This window comes from Elephas maximus, chromosome 9 (assembly GCF_024166365.1).
Source record: "Elephas maximus indicus isolate mEleMax1 chromosome 9, mEleMax1 primary haplotype, whole genome shotgun sequence".
NCBI classification, from domain to species: domain Eukaryota; kingdom Metazoa; phylum Chordata; class Mammalia; order Proboscidea; family Elephantidae; genus Elephas; species Elephas maximus.
In genome coordinates, this window is record NC_064827.1 from 25113957 (window position 1) to 25127923 (window position 13967).

The window sequence follows — 13967 nt, forward strand, 5'->3', positions numbered from 1 at the left end:
CTGGCCTTCCCCAGGCTCACAGACAGAAAATGGAAGTAAGGCTGATGAAAAATAAACATCAGTTTCTAAAAAACAAAAACTTTGCTTCAGGGTATATTGTACAACCGTGAACCTGCTGAACATCTATTCTTACTTTAAGATCCAACTAAAAAGTACTCTCTGAACCAGAAATTCAACTTTCATTGGCCACTGCTCCCATCCCCAGGCAGTGTTAGTAGCTCCCTTTTCTACACTCCCAAAGCATGTCTTCCTTTACAACACAGATCACCTTGCATGGTCATCATTAATTTACATGTCTGTCTTCCCCTACAAATCCAGGAATCACTTAAAAGTAAGACATGTGAGCTATTCATCTACACATCAAATATCTAAGTGCTGGTAGGAAAGAAAGTAGGCCCCAATTTCAGCAATCAGTGGATACACATGAGGTCTTACCAACATTAATGCCTTCATAGTGAGAGCAACAAATCTAAACATATTGTTCAGATAGGAATCCAATCCCTTGCAAAGCTCCCCCAAATTATTTCTGGGATTCTCCAGAGAGCATTTCTGGGGTTCTCATGAGCATGTTACTGCTCAGGAGTCAGTTCTGAAAGTCACTTCTCTTTCTCCTTCCCTGATGACACCTCTGCCTCAGCTGTCATCACATTGTGTATAGGCCCTCTACCCAGGTTCAGGTTCCTGGGGATCTGCCCAGGCACAGGCTCCCAATTCTGGCTGCTCGAGGACAGTTGGGCCATCTCTTGTGAAGTGAGAAGGGGTCTCTCTCCATCATGTTACACTAGGTAGTAGGTTGGTGCTGGGGGTGAGAGGAAGCCAAAGGGTCAGATAAGCGATACAAAATATGAGTCTTTCAGGTAACACCCACAGTAGCCATTTCTCCCCATTCTCCCCAAGTGTACCCACAGGTGTTCAGAGTACAGGAGCAGGGATGGGTACAAGTGCTGGCTCCAAAATCCTCAAGACCTCCACCTGAGTCCGAATTGGGATGCCAGCCCCCTTGTTCCCCATAGAAAACACTCTCAGGGACCCTAATTCCAGGTTGTTTTAACCATTAGGTGGTCTATACACAGTGCCCAAGCCTTCCAGCTGTTCTGTCAATTACCTGTGGAGATGTCTAGATCTAAAGCAAACTAAAAAAGTTTTTAAAGTATTTACTCCACAATCACAATAGGAAAAAAAAAAAAAACCCACAAAATTGGAATGAATGAACATTTAGCTAAATGTTCACTAAATAATGTATCAGCTCAAATAGTATTTCCATAATAAGGGCATTTACTGAAGAACATGGGTACATTTTCATTTGTAAGAATGATATGGGGAGTCTTTGAAGGTTGAGGCAGTCCTGCCTGTCATCCCTCCCAGCAACCTGGTTCCTCTGACCATTTCCAGCCTCCTCAGTCTACCAGGCTTGTCTGAAAAGACTGACATTCAGTGGTAGGTACACTTCAATCTTTGTTTAAAAACCTTTTATTATGTTTGCATATACACGAAATATTATAAATCCACATGTACCCATTATCCAGCTGCAGCATCTATCGACCCATGGCCAATCCACAATGCCTTCCACTCCCCCAGAAAATCACAGATCTCATGTTATTTCATGCATAAATATTTGAGTATATATATCTTTAAAATCTTTTTATCACTATACTGACAATACCATTATCAATCACACTTAAAAATAATTAACATTAATTCTTAATACCATTAAATATCTAATCAGAATATAATCTAATTTCTACTCCCTTCCTCAGCCCTCAAATAAATTAGTCAATGGAAATAGTTTAGTTTTGTTGTTGTTGCTGTTGTTAGAAGAGAGTTGGCTGACTTTAGTAATGCAAACAGTTAACGTGCTCAGCTGCTAATCAAAAAGATAAAGGTTCAAGTCTACCAGAGGTGCCTCAAAACAAAGGCCTAGAAGTCCATTTCTGAAAAATCAGCCATTGAAAACCCTGTGGAGCACAGTTCTACTCTGACACACACAGGGACGCAATGAGTCTGAGTTGAGTGGATGGCAGACAGTTTGTACACCTGACTTTAACCAATGTCTAAATCAGGATCTATTTATAGCCTAGGAAACTCCTGAAGATTGAAAGAAAGTAACAAATAAAAAGGAGGAAGAGGTAGCTGGGAGAGGGTAATATCTCTACCCAGGCCCAAAACCCAGGCAAAGGCTCTTAATCCTGGCTGCTCAGAGACAGGTGGACCATTTCTTATGAAGTGAGAAGGGTTCTCTCGCCACCATATTACTCTGCGTAGTGGGCTGGGGCTGGGAGTGAGACAAGGCCAAAGAGTCAGATAAGTGAAACTAGAGATGGGAGATGAGAGAGAAGATAGATATCCTACGCATTACCAAATCAAAAACAAACCCATTGCTGTCAAGTCAATTTTGACTCTTAGTAACCCTACAAGGCTGTGTAGAACTGTCCCACAGGGTTTCTAAGGAGTGGCTGGTGGATTCAAACTGCTGACCTTTTGGTTAGCAGCCAAGCTTTTAACCACTACACAACCAGGGGTCCATCCTAGGTATTAGTGAGTTGAATTGGACTGTCACTGGCCATTTTGAATAGGACAATCATATGGTCTACAATGATGGGAATGACAAATTGAAGAGGAACGGTATCACATTCATTGTCAAAAAGAACACTTCAAAATCTATCCTGAAGTACAATGCCATCAGTGATAGGATAACATTCATATGCCTACAAGGAAGACCAATTAATACAACTATCGTTCAAATTTAAGTACCAACCACTAAGGCCAAAGATGAAGAAATTGAAGTTTTTTATCAACTTATGTAGTCTGAAATTGATCAAACATGAAATCAAGATGCATTGATAATTACCAGTGATTGGAATGTAAAAGTTGGAAACAAAGAAGAAAGATAGGTAGTTGGAAAATATGGCCTCAGTGATAGAAATGATGCTGGAGATCACATGATGGAATTTTGCAAGACCAGCAAAGTACTCTTGGAAATTTTTTTCAACAACACAAACAGTGACTATACACATGGACGTCCCAGATGGAATAAACAGGAATAAAATCGATGACATCTATGGAAAGAGACAATGGAGAAGCTCAATATCATCAGTCGGAAAAAGGCCAAGGGTCAACTGTGGAAAAGACCATCAACTGCTCATGTGCAAGTTCAACTTGAAGCTGAAAAAAATAAAAACAACTCCAGGACAGCCAAAGTAGGACCTTGAGTATATCCCACCTGAATTTAGAGACCATTTCAAGAATAGAGTTTGACTCACTGAACACTAATGACCAAAGACCAGACAAGTTGTGGGATGAAATCAAGGACATCAACATGAAGAAAGCAAAAGGTCATTAAAAAGACAAAGAAAAAAAAGACCAAAATGGACATCAGAAAACACTGAAACTTGCTTTTGAACGTACAGTAGCTAAAGCAAAAGGAAGAAATGATGAAGTAAAATAGCTGAATAGATTTCAAAGGGCAGCTCGAGAAGACAAAGTAAAATATTATAATGAAATATGCAAAGTCCTGGAGTTAGAAAACCAAGAGTGAAAAACAATGCTCAGCATTTCTCAAGCTGAAAGAACTGATGAAAAACTCCAAGCCTCGAGTTGCAATTTTAAAGGATTCTATGGGAAAATTACTGAACTATACAGGAAGCACCAAAGGAAGATGGAAAGAATACACTACAGAGTCACTATACCAAAAAGAATTGGGCAACATTCAAACATTTCAGGAGTTAGCACATGATTAAGAACCGATGATACTGAAGGAAGAGGTCCAAGTTTCCCTGAAGGCATTGGCAAAAAACAAGGCTCCAGGAATTGATGGAATACCAAGTGAGATGCTTCAGCAAACAGATGGGACGCTGGAGATGCTCACTTGTCTACACCAAGACATTTGGAAGACACCTACGTGGCCAACCGACTAACAGAAATCCATACTGTGCCCATTTCATCGAAAGATGATCTAACAGAATACAGAAATTTTTGAACAAAATCATTAATATACCACACAAGTAAAATTTTGCTGAAGATAATTCACAAACAGTTGCAGCAGTCATTCACCAGAGAACTGCCAGAAATTCAAGCCAGATTCAGGGACAAGGACACTGAACAAGGAATGTCATTTGCTGATGTCAGATGGATCTTCGCTGAAGAAAGAATACCAGAAAGATATTTATCTGTGTTTTATTGACTATGCAAAAGAATTCTACTGTGTGGATCATAACAAATTATAGATAACATTGAGAAGAATGGGAATTCTAGAGTACTTAATTGTCCTCATGAGGAACCTCCATATAGACCAAGTAATCATCCTTCGAATAGAACAAGGGGATACGGAATATTTTAAAGTCAGGAAAGGTGTACGTCAGGGTTGTATCCTTTCACCATACTTATTCAATCTGTATGCTGAGCAAATAATCCAAGAAACTGGACTATATGAAGAAGAACATGGCATCAAGATTGAAGGAAGACTCATTAACAACCTGCAATATGCAGATGACACAACCTTGCTTGCTGAAAGTGAAGAGGACTTGAAACATTTACTGATGAAGATCAAAGACCACAACCTTCAGTATAGATGACACCTCAACATACAAAAACAAGAGCCCACACAACTGGACCAATAAGCAACACCATGATAAATGGAGAAAAAATTGACATTGTCAAGGATTTTATTTTACTTGGATCCACAATCAACACGCATGGAAGCAGCAGTCAAGAAATCAAACAATATATTGCACTGGGCAAATCTGCTGCAAAAGACCTTTTTAAAGTGTTCAAAAGCAAAAATGTCACTTTGAGGGCCAAGATGTGCCTGACCCAAACCGTGATATTTTCAATCACCTCATATTCATAGGAAAGCTGGGCAATGAATAAGAAAGATTGAAGAAAAACTGATGTCTTTGAATTATAGTGCTGGCAAAGAATATTGAATATACCATGGACTGCCAGACAAACAAAGAAATCTGTCTTGGAAGAAGTACAGCCAGAATGCTCCTTAGAAGTGAGAATGGTGAGACTTCATCTCACGTACCTTGGACATGTCCTCAGGAGGGACCAGTCGCTGGAGAAGGATATCATGTTTGGTAAAGGAGAGTGTCAGCAAAAAAGAGGAAGACCCTCAATGTGATGGATTGACCCAGTGGCTGCAACAATGGGCTCAAACATAGCAATAATTGTGAGGATCGTACAGGACCGGGGAATGTTTCGTTCTGTTGTACATAAGGTTGCTATCAGTCAGAACCAACTTGACAGTACCTAACAATAACAAGTATCTCTAATATTAGACCAGGGATGGGTTTTTTAGCAGAAAGAACTGAGAATTTGGAGGATGAGAGGGGGTCTGGACAGGCAAAAAAGAAGAGATGGGGGACACCAAATACAAACATGCCTGTATCCTGAGGGTCTGCTGTCTTTCACTTATAAGACTTTTGTGAACCATGGTCAATCCTGGTATGAGCAGCAGAGGCTTCTTCACTCAGATGAAATCACTGATGATGGTCTTGGACACACCAGCACTTCACTGGGACTTCATTCATCTGATAAGCTTTACAAGCCTGTACCTCATGAAGAAAAAATAAGCTTTTCAATTAATTTCATTTGAAAGTGGGCTGGCAATTCAACAGACACATGCAGGCAAAAAAGTTACATTTTCATTTACTTTGAAAATTTAGATCTAATGTGAGAACTGTCATTTCAACTACTTTTTGTTGTTACTAAACAAACAAGCAAACAAAAAATCCATTGGCGTCGAGTCAATTCTGACTCATAGCGACCCTATAGGACAGAGTAGAACTGCCCCATAGGGTTTCCAAGGAGTGCTTGGTGGATTTGAACTGCCAGCCCTTCGGTTAGCAGCCTGATCTCTTAACCACTGTGCTACCAGGGTTCTGTTGTTGTTATTAGGTGCTGCCAAGTCAATTTTGACTCATAACAACCCTGTGTGACAGAGTAGAGCTACCCCATAACGTTTTCTAGGCTGTAATCTTTATGGGAGCAAATCACCAGTTCCCCCACAGAGATGCTGCGTGGGCTCAAACCCAGCAATCTTTCAGTTAGCAGCCAGGCACTTAACCGTTGTGCCACCAGGGCTCCTTACGCTCACCAAATGGGATTTCATAACTATATGAATATATATGCAGAGATTTAGTGGGAAATGTTGTAACAATTATAAATGTTAGAACAGTCCATATCCACGGGTTCCACATCCACAGATTCAACCAACCAGAGATCAAAAATATTTGGAAAAAAAAAGAAAGTTCCAGAAAACAAAAGTTGAATTTGCCATGTGCCGAGCTCCACACCAAATCCACATGAATGAAGTGAGGTGTAGGCATACCCTGCTGTAGCCTGCACCACTCCACAGATCCTCAGTCTCTCCCCAGCACTCATTGTTTGAGCATTGTTTGTCTCGGTCTCCTTCATTCCCTAGTTGTATTGAGTGTACCTTTTGTTTCTGTGAAAAAATGGCTCCCAAAAAGCAATGAAGTGGTCAAAGTAATCCCCCAAAGGCTAAGGGGGAGCATAAAGTGCTATCTCTAGAAGTGAAAATAAAAATCTTCCATCTTTTGGAAAGTGTCATGCTGCTTGCTGAAATGGGCCATAACCTCAGTACAAAAAAATTGAGCATTCACACAATAAAGCAGAAAGAAGCTGAAATTCATGCAAGTTTAATGCTGTCCCTACAAGGGCAAAAATGACTCATGATAAAGTACTTGCAAAGACTGAGAAACCAGTAAGTGTTAAGTGTAAGGATTAACAACTATTTACATAGCATTACATTGTTTTAGGTATTATAAGTAACCTAGAGATTATTCAAAGTATATTCAAAGTATACAGAAGGATATGTGTAGGTTATAAGCAAATACTACACCGTTCTATATAAGGGACTTGAGCATCCATGGATTTTGGTATCTGCAGGGGGTCCCGAAATCAATCCCCCACAGATACCCAGGGATGACTATATAGTACAACAGCATCTTTTCATCATCATTGATCTGTTTTATTTTTTTTATTTATATTTTGTACGTTTGTTTATTTTACTTATTTTAAACAAAGGACCACTGCCATTTTGACCAAGTCATTTATTGAAAACCACAGCAGACTATATTAACATATAGGCTGACCCACATGGTCCCACTGCCAATTAATACAAAGTACATCTTGGTGTTTTCTATTGAGCAAATGCTGAGTTTTTCTTCTTGTTCTTCATGGCAATATCCACTAATACGCTCTTAGCATTGTATTCAATGTACTCCAAAAAGAAAGAAGAGAAACAAGAAGCATTTCACAACATATCATTAGTCCAATTAAAGGTGATGAAGTAGGAAAAAAGTATATTATTTCAACACTTTTACCATACCTTCCTAGGAATGGAATAGTGTCTGGAAAACACTTTGATGAGCACTCGGAGTGTAAGTTGAGACAGTAAGGATCTGGCTGTCAGAGAAGAGCTTAAATTGCTCTGAACGAAACAAGGAAGGAATTTCTTTGTTGTTCTAAGAATATGTGGGGGAGAGAAGGAGATAAAGAAGAAAAAACGATGGCAGAGCAAGCAGAATGACTTGTGAATAAGCCCTTTCCCCCTTCTCCATGGGGAAAGAGCCAAGAAATGACCCCTCGGTGGTGGACAGACCCAAAAGGATCTAGGAGAATTTAATACAGACTTTGTCAGACTGAATTAAAAAGCAAGGCCAAATGATGCACTGACTACAAGACATTAATAGGTAGGTTAGAAGTAAAGTGATGGAAGATGTATATATTGTGCAAATAATTACTATAAGAAAGCTTGAGTGCCTGTATTAACATTAGATAAAGCACACTTCAGAAAGGTAATGATACCCAGAGATAAAGAGGGAAATTTTATAATAATAAAAAAGGTCAATTCATCAAGAAGTCAATGTTAAACATGGTTGTAATAACGGAGCTTCAAATATGTGATACAAAATTGACAGTCATGAAGAAAGCCAGACAGATCTCCAATTACAATTGCAAGTTACAACAATCCTTGCTAAACAATTGATGGAACAACTACATTCTAAATCAGTTATAAGTCTATTCAACAAATGGTGCTGAAAGAGTTAGACATCCACAGACACACACACACACACACACACACACCCCAAAATGAAATGAACTTAGACACAGACTTTACACCTTTCATAAAAAATTAACTCAGATCACAGACCTAAATGTAAAATGCAAAACCATAAAACTTATAGAAGAAAATATATGAGAAAACCTAGTTGACCTTGCATTCTCAGTTACACCAAAAGCACACTCATGAAAACCATGTCGATAAGTTGGACCTTACTAAAATTTAAAACTTCTGCTCTATGAAAGACACTGTTAAGAGTTCACAGACAGGGACAAATTCTTTATAAAATATTTGCAAAACACATATTTGATAAAGGATTTGTATCCAAAATATACTAAAAATCTTTTGAAACTCAACAATAAGAAAGCAAACAACCCAATTAAAATACAGGCAAAAGATATGAGCAGACACTTCACCAAAGAAAATATACAGATTGCAGATATGCATATGAAAGGTACTCAAGATAATTGGTCACTAGAGAATTGCAAATTAAAACAACAGTGAAATACCACTACACACCTTTAGAATAGCTAAACTCCAAAAATCTGACAGTATCAAATGCTGATAAAGATGTGGTGCAACAAGGACTCTCATTTATTACTCGAGGGAATTCAAAATGGTATAGCCACTTTGGAGAGTTTGGCCGTTTCTTACAAAGCTAAATGTACTCCTGTCACACGATCTAGCAATTGCACTCCTAATAATTTACTCAACTGACTTAAAATTTACGTCCACAAAAAAAGGCACATGAATGTTTATAGTGGCTTTATTTATAAGCTACAAAAACTGGAAGCAGCCAAGACGTCCTTCAGTAGGTGAATGGATAAACTGTAGTATATCCATACGATGAAATATTATTTAGCATTTTTTTTTTAATGAGCTATCAAGCCATGGTAAGACATGGATGTACTTTAAATGCATAATGCTAAGTGAAAGAAGCCAGACTGAAAAGGCTACATACTGTATGATCCCACGTATTATATTCTTAAAAAGGTAAAACTATAGGGACAGAAAAATGATGAGTTTTGTCAGGGGTTTGCAGGGGGTGTGGGGGTAGGGTACATAGCTGAAGCACAGGGGATTTTTATAACAGTGAAACCATTTGTGTAACATGGTAATGGTAGATACATGAGAGTGTGCATATATGTCAAAACCCATAAAGCTTTACAGCATAAAGAGTGAACTTAATGTATGCAATTTTTTTTTTAATTGTTTAGGAGGTTGGAGAATCCCAGAAAGGAAGGCAGACTGTGACAAGAGAAGCTAACTGTACTATAAATGTATAAAGTTACCTTACTGAAGGTGATTTGGGGTGGGGGAGGGAAGAAGGTTCTAACCTAAGTAACTTTGTAAATGAGAGTCATCTGTAAGTCTAAAAGCAAAAGGACCTGCACATGAATGTTGTACTCTAGTTGATACACTTGTTTCTCACTGGTATATTGGTTAATAATTTTAATACCATGATACATGCATATTGGAATCCAACAATTAAGTAAATGGATGGCAGATGATGGGAGCCAGGTTTCTTACTGTTGAAGTGGGAATTTACAAATAAGCAAGGGGAGGTAGCTAGAATGAACCATGTGGTAATAGAGTTGGAGACATCAATATTAACTCATATTTAGCTTAAAAAAGGTATAGGTGGTTGCAATATTGAAATATAGATACATGTATATACATAGATTGGTATACAAACATATATTTCTTTGCCCTGTCAGCTGAGAAGGCCTAAAAGCAATGAAACCCCAGAAGCAACAAGCACACCTAAAACTCAGATATTGGTTTCTAATACCGTTCCCCATTAAAAAGAATGAGGCTCCAAGAAGAAACGGCTATTTCTAGGACCGGGGCAGGAAACATACAAGATAAGCCCGGTAATGCCCAGAATTAAGGAGATGCAAAACAACTCAAAAAAGCTCCAATGATGTGGTATTGCCAAAGGGACACAGGAGCCAACTGAAAGAGCCAAAGCTGGAACAAGTTGAAGAAGAAAATAGTGTTGGATTATAACAGAGTATAAAATAGATATCTATGGGTCCATACTGATATAAATAATTAAATAAATTAATAAATGGAGGAGATAATGCAAATCTCCCTTGCAGAAGAATTCCAAATAATTTACATAAATACTTTGTCTTCAAAGAAGAGGACCACAGATCCTTAAGTGTGGGATGCATATAGTGACTTTCTTCCAAACACTGCAGTATGGAAAGTGGGGAAAAAAGAGTCACTTCACAGTGGCGAATCCCTGACAAATGCTACCCCAGTAATAAATCATGTGAGTAGTTTCTACCGTTAATATGATGTGATGAAAATCACACTTTCCCTCTGTGGTCTTCCTTCCAAAAACCCATAACCTCAGTCTAATCATGAGAAAAACATCAAGCAAATTCCAATACACCTTCTCCTCACTTATTAATTATCTTGTTACCCGACATTTCACATTTATGACAATAGTAAAAAAAATCTACTATCCAACTATTTTGTGCGTTAATGACATATATCTGGCAGTAACGAATGCCAAGGTGCGAGGTGAAAGTAACACTGGCTGTGATGGTTAAGATTATGTGTCAGCTTGGCTGGGTCATGATTCTCAGTGGTTTGGCAGTTATGTAATGATGTAGTCATCCTCCATTTCTGCATAATACGAATTTTCACATAAGGACCTGGTCTTTGGAACCTAAACATGTTGGTAAGTGAGGAGTGGGTAGAGGGACATCTTGCAAAATACTTGACCACCCCAAACCAAACCCATAGCCATCAAGTCGATTCCAACTCATAGCAACCCTGTAAGGACAGAGTAGAACCGCCCCATAGGATTTCCAAGGCTGTAAATCCTTACAGAAGCAGACTGCCACATCTGTCTCCCACAGAGCAGCTATGGGTTCAAACCACCGACCTTTAGGTTTGCAGCCAAGTGCTTTAACCACTGTGCCACCAGGGCTCCTTAGATACTTGATCAGTATTCCTCTAATTATGAAGGTCATCAAAAATAAGAAAAGTCCAAGAAATTGTCACAACTGAGAATAACCTAAGGAGACATGAAAAATAAATGTAACAGAAAAAGACATTTGATAAAAGCTAAAGAAATCTGAATAAATTATAGATTTTAATAATGTATCAATATTGGGTCATTAACTGTCACAAAAGTACCATACTAATGTTAGATGTTAATAACAGAGGAAACTAGGTGCAGGATAAGGGAACTCTCTGTATTATCTTAATTTTTAAGTAAGTCTAAATTTTTTTTTTTAATTAGCTAAGATAAAAAGTTAAAAAATCAGCTAAGATAAAAACACTGATGTCAACCAAACTGACCTAATAAACATTTATGGAACAAAGGTCCCTAGGTGACACAAATAGTTTGCACCTGACTACCAGTCAAGGGTTGGTCGTTTGAACCCACCCAGTGGGGCCACAAAAGAAAGGCCTAGAGATGTGTTTCCTTAAAGATGACAGCCAAGAAAGCCCTATGGAGCTCAGTTTTACTCTATAACCCATGGGGTCGCTGTGATTCAGAATTGACTTGACAGCAATGGGTAATGCCCCCCAACTTCGGAGTATACTTTTTATTTCATGTGCATATGGTATAATAAAAAAAAGACCATAGGTTATACAATAAAGCAAGTTGAAATAAATTTAAAAGGATTGAAATCATACAATATTTCTATGACCACAATGGAATTAAAAATTAGAAATATGTTTCTAGTCCTGGAGATATTTGACCTCAGAGTTAGGCAAGTCCAACAGAAACTGAAGAACCAGCGACTTCACGTACTAATGGTATAGAAAAAAAAAAAATAGAAGCCACCGGAATTCTTATTTTTCAGATCAGACACCAGGGACACTCCCTGGGGTAAAGCCTTCTGTATGGAAGGTGCATATAAAGAATACTAGAAACCTGTCCTGAGAGACAGAGACTTTAGAGACAGGGATATTAGTACATTTGTTACCCCCAGGGTGATACAAAGATCATGAGATAAATACCATCTGAACAGCACGAGAATGCAAAAGGCATACATAAAACTAAGGAGCCAGGGCATTTGGAATGGTCCCTGAACAGAACTAATCCCATTAGGCTCCAAAGTAAGAATAAAGGAGTTTTTTAAATGCTTTGAGTCACTGAATCATTATTAAAATAAATACACAGCCTCCCACTGTGGCTTCTTTGAAGGACGCAATGTATATTTAGATGCAGACAATCTGATTTGTTTGCTAAAATTCGATCTCATTTCCTTGTACTACTCTTTTTTGTACATGTAAGTGAAGGTAGTTTGAGGAAAAATTGGCTTTAGCGGTTAGATGATAGAAGGAAAATTCCCGCTGGAAGTAAAATTTATACTGGTGACCCAAAGTTCTGGACAGAGGCAACAAAAGAAGGGAGTACGTTTATTTTCCAAGCAAGGTGCCTTAGTAAGTGGCCACAAATAGTCAAGGTAAAAACTCTGAGGATAGAGGGGTCTTAAGTAAATATAAGGTCTGTGCCATGATCCCAGAAAATACTCTTGGTACCAATGTATCAAAGCAGCCCTGGTGGTACTGTGGTTAAGCACTCCGCTGCTAAACGAAAGGTCAGTGTTCAAACACAGGAGCCACTCCATGTGAGAAAGCTGTGGCAGTCTGCTTCCATTAAGATTGTTGTTGTCGTTGCTAGGTGTCGCCGAGTCGGTTCCAACTCATAGTGACCCCCATGTAACACATTACATAAAGATTACAGCCTTGGAAATCATATGGGCAGCTCCACTCTGTCCTATAGGGTCGCTTTGAGTCAGAACAGACTCAATGGCAATGGGTTACATAGTAGATACATACAGGATACATACTAACTTCCCCATGTCATAAAACAACCAACTCTCAGATATTCTTGTTAGAGAGACTATGCCCAGTTTTTTAATGGCTTTGTTTTTTTCAGTTTGGTAGTAAAGCCTGTTTTTAAAAACATTCTCTCCTTCCCGTTGTTTTTAATGATACAGATCCCTATACAAAAGTTTAACATTATCATCATCTCGTAAAAAAATAATTCCATCCTCCAATTTTTTTTTTTTTTTTTTTAACCATGATTTCTCTCTAATCTTTGGGAAAAAATAAGGAGCTTTGTTTTGGCATCTCCTGATCCTCCAAGCACATAAGGGCTGGAAAACGGAATCACTTAAATAACAACTCCGATTTTTCCCCTCCAAAAAACAGAGTAACAGTGGGAACATTTTTGTGACTTCGAGGAAGCAAATGTTTCTAATTAGTGGAGATCAGCTGAGGTAGTTGCTCTGGGCATCGGAAGGTCCCATTTTGGGTACTGTTCTGTTGACAAACAAATCAACAAAATTGCCTGAATTGTGTTTGTGAAGGTCGCCACCTGCTGAAGGACATGCAGTACTACAACCAGCTTTAAACCAAAAAAAAAAAAAAAAAAAAAACCCTGGTTGCCTTCCAGTAGATTTGGACTCCTACTGACCCTAAAGGACAGAGAAGAACTGCCCTATACAGTTTCCAAGGAAAGAGTGGCGGATTTGAAGTGCCGACCTTGTGGTTAACAGATGAGCTCTTAACCATTGCACTACCTGGGCCCCCAATCAGCTCTCAATCAGTTCTAAGGGGGAAAAAAAAAAAAACCCGTGAATGATGGGGAAATAAGAAGAAGAAAAAAAAAAAAGGACAAAAAAGGAATATGGCACTGACTCGGCAGGATACAACTATGAGGACTGGAGAGGTCAGTTGGGAAGGCTTTGAATACAGCATGGACTGAACTGGGCCTTAAAGGACAGTAAGGACTATAGCGATACTGTGGTCCGACCACTCGTCGAGGCCTGAGAAACTGAGTCACAGAAATTACAAGACCTACCCAGGGATGGGTAAGTACACCTAGGGGCTAAAGCCTCCTCTT

At 38.8% G+C, this 13967-nt stretch overlaps 1 long non-coding RNA gene across 1 annotated transcript in view; it reads left to right on the forward strand.

Moving 5' to 3' along the window:
* Window positions 1–13535: 13535 nt before the first annotated feature.
* The window catches only part of LOC126082347 (uncharacterized), a 60670-nt gene continuing 60238 nt past the window's right edge, over window positions 13536–13967 (forward strand). Inside the window, exon 1 of the long non-coding RNA XR_007518564.1 lies at window positions 13536–13935. This is a non-coding gene — a long non-coding RNA (uncharacterized LOC126082347). The remainder of the gene's footprint in view (window positions 13936–13967) is intronic.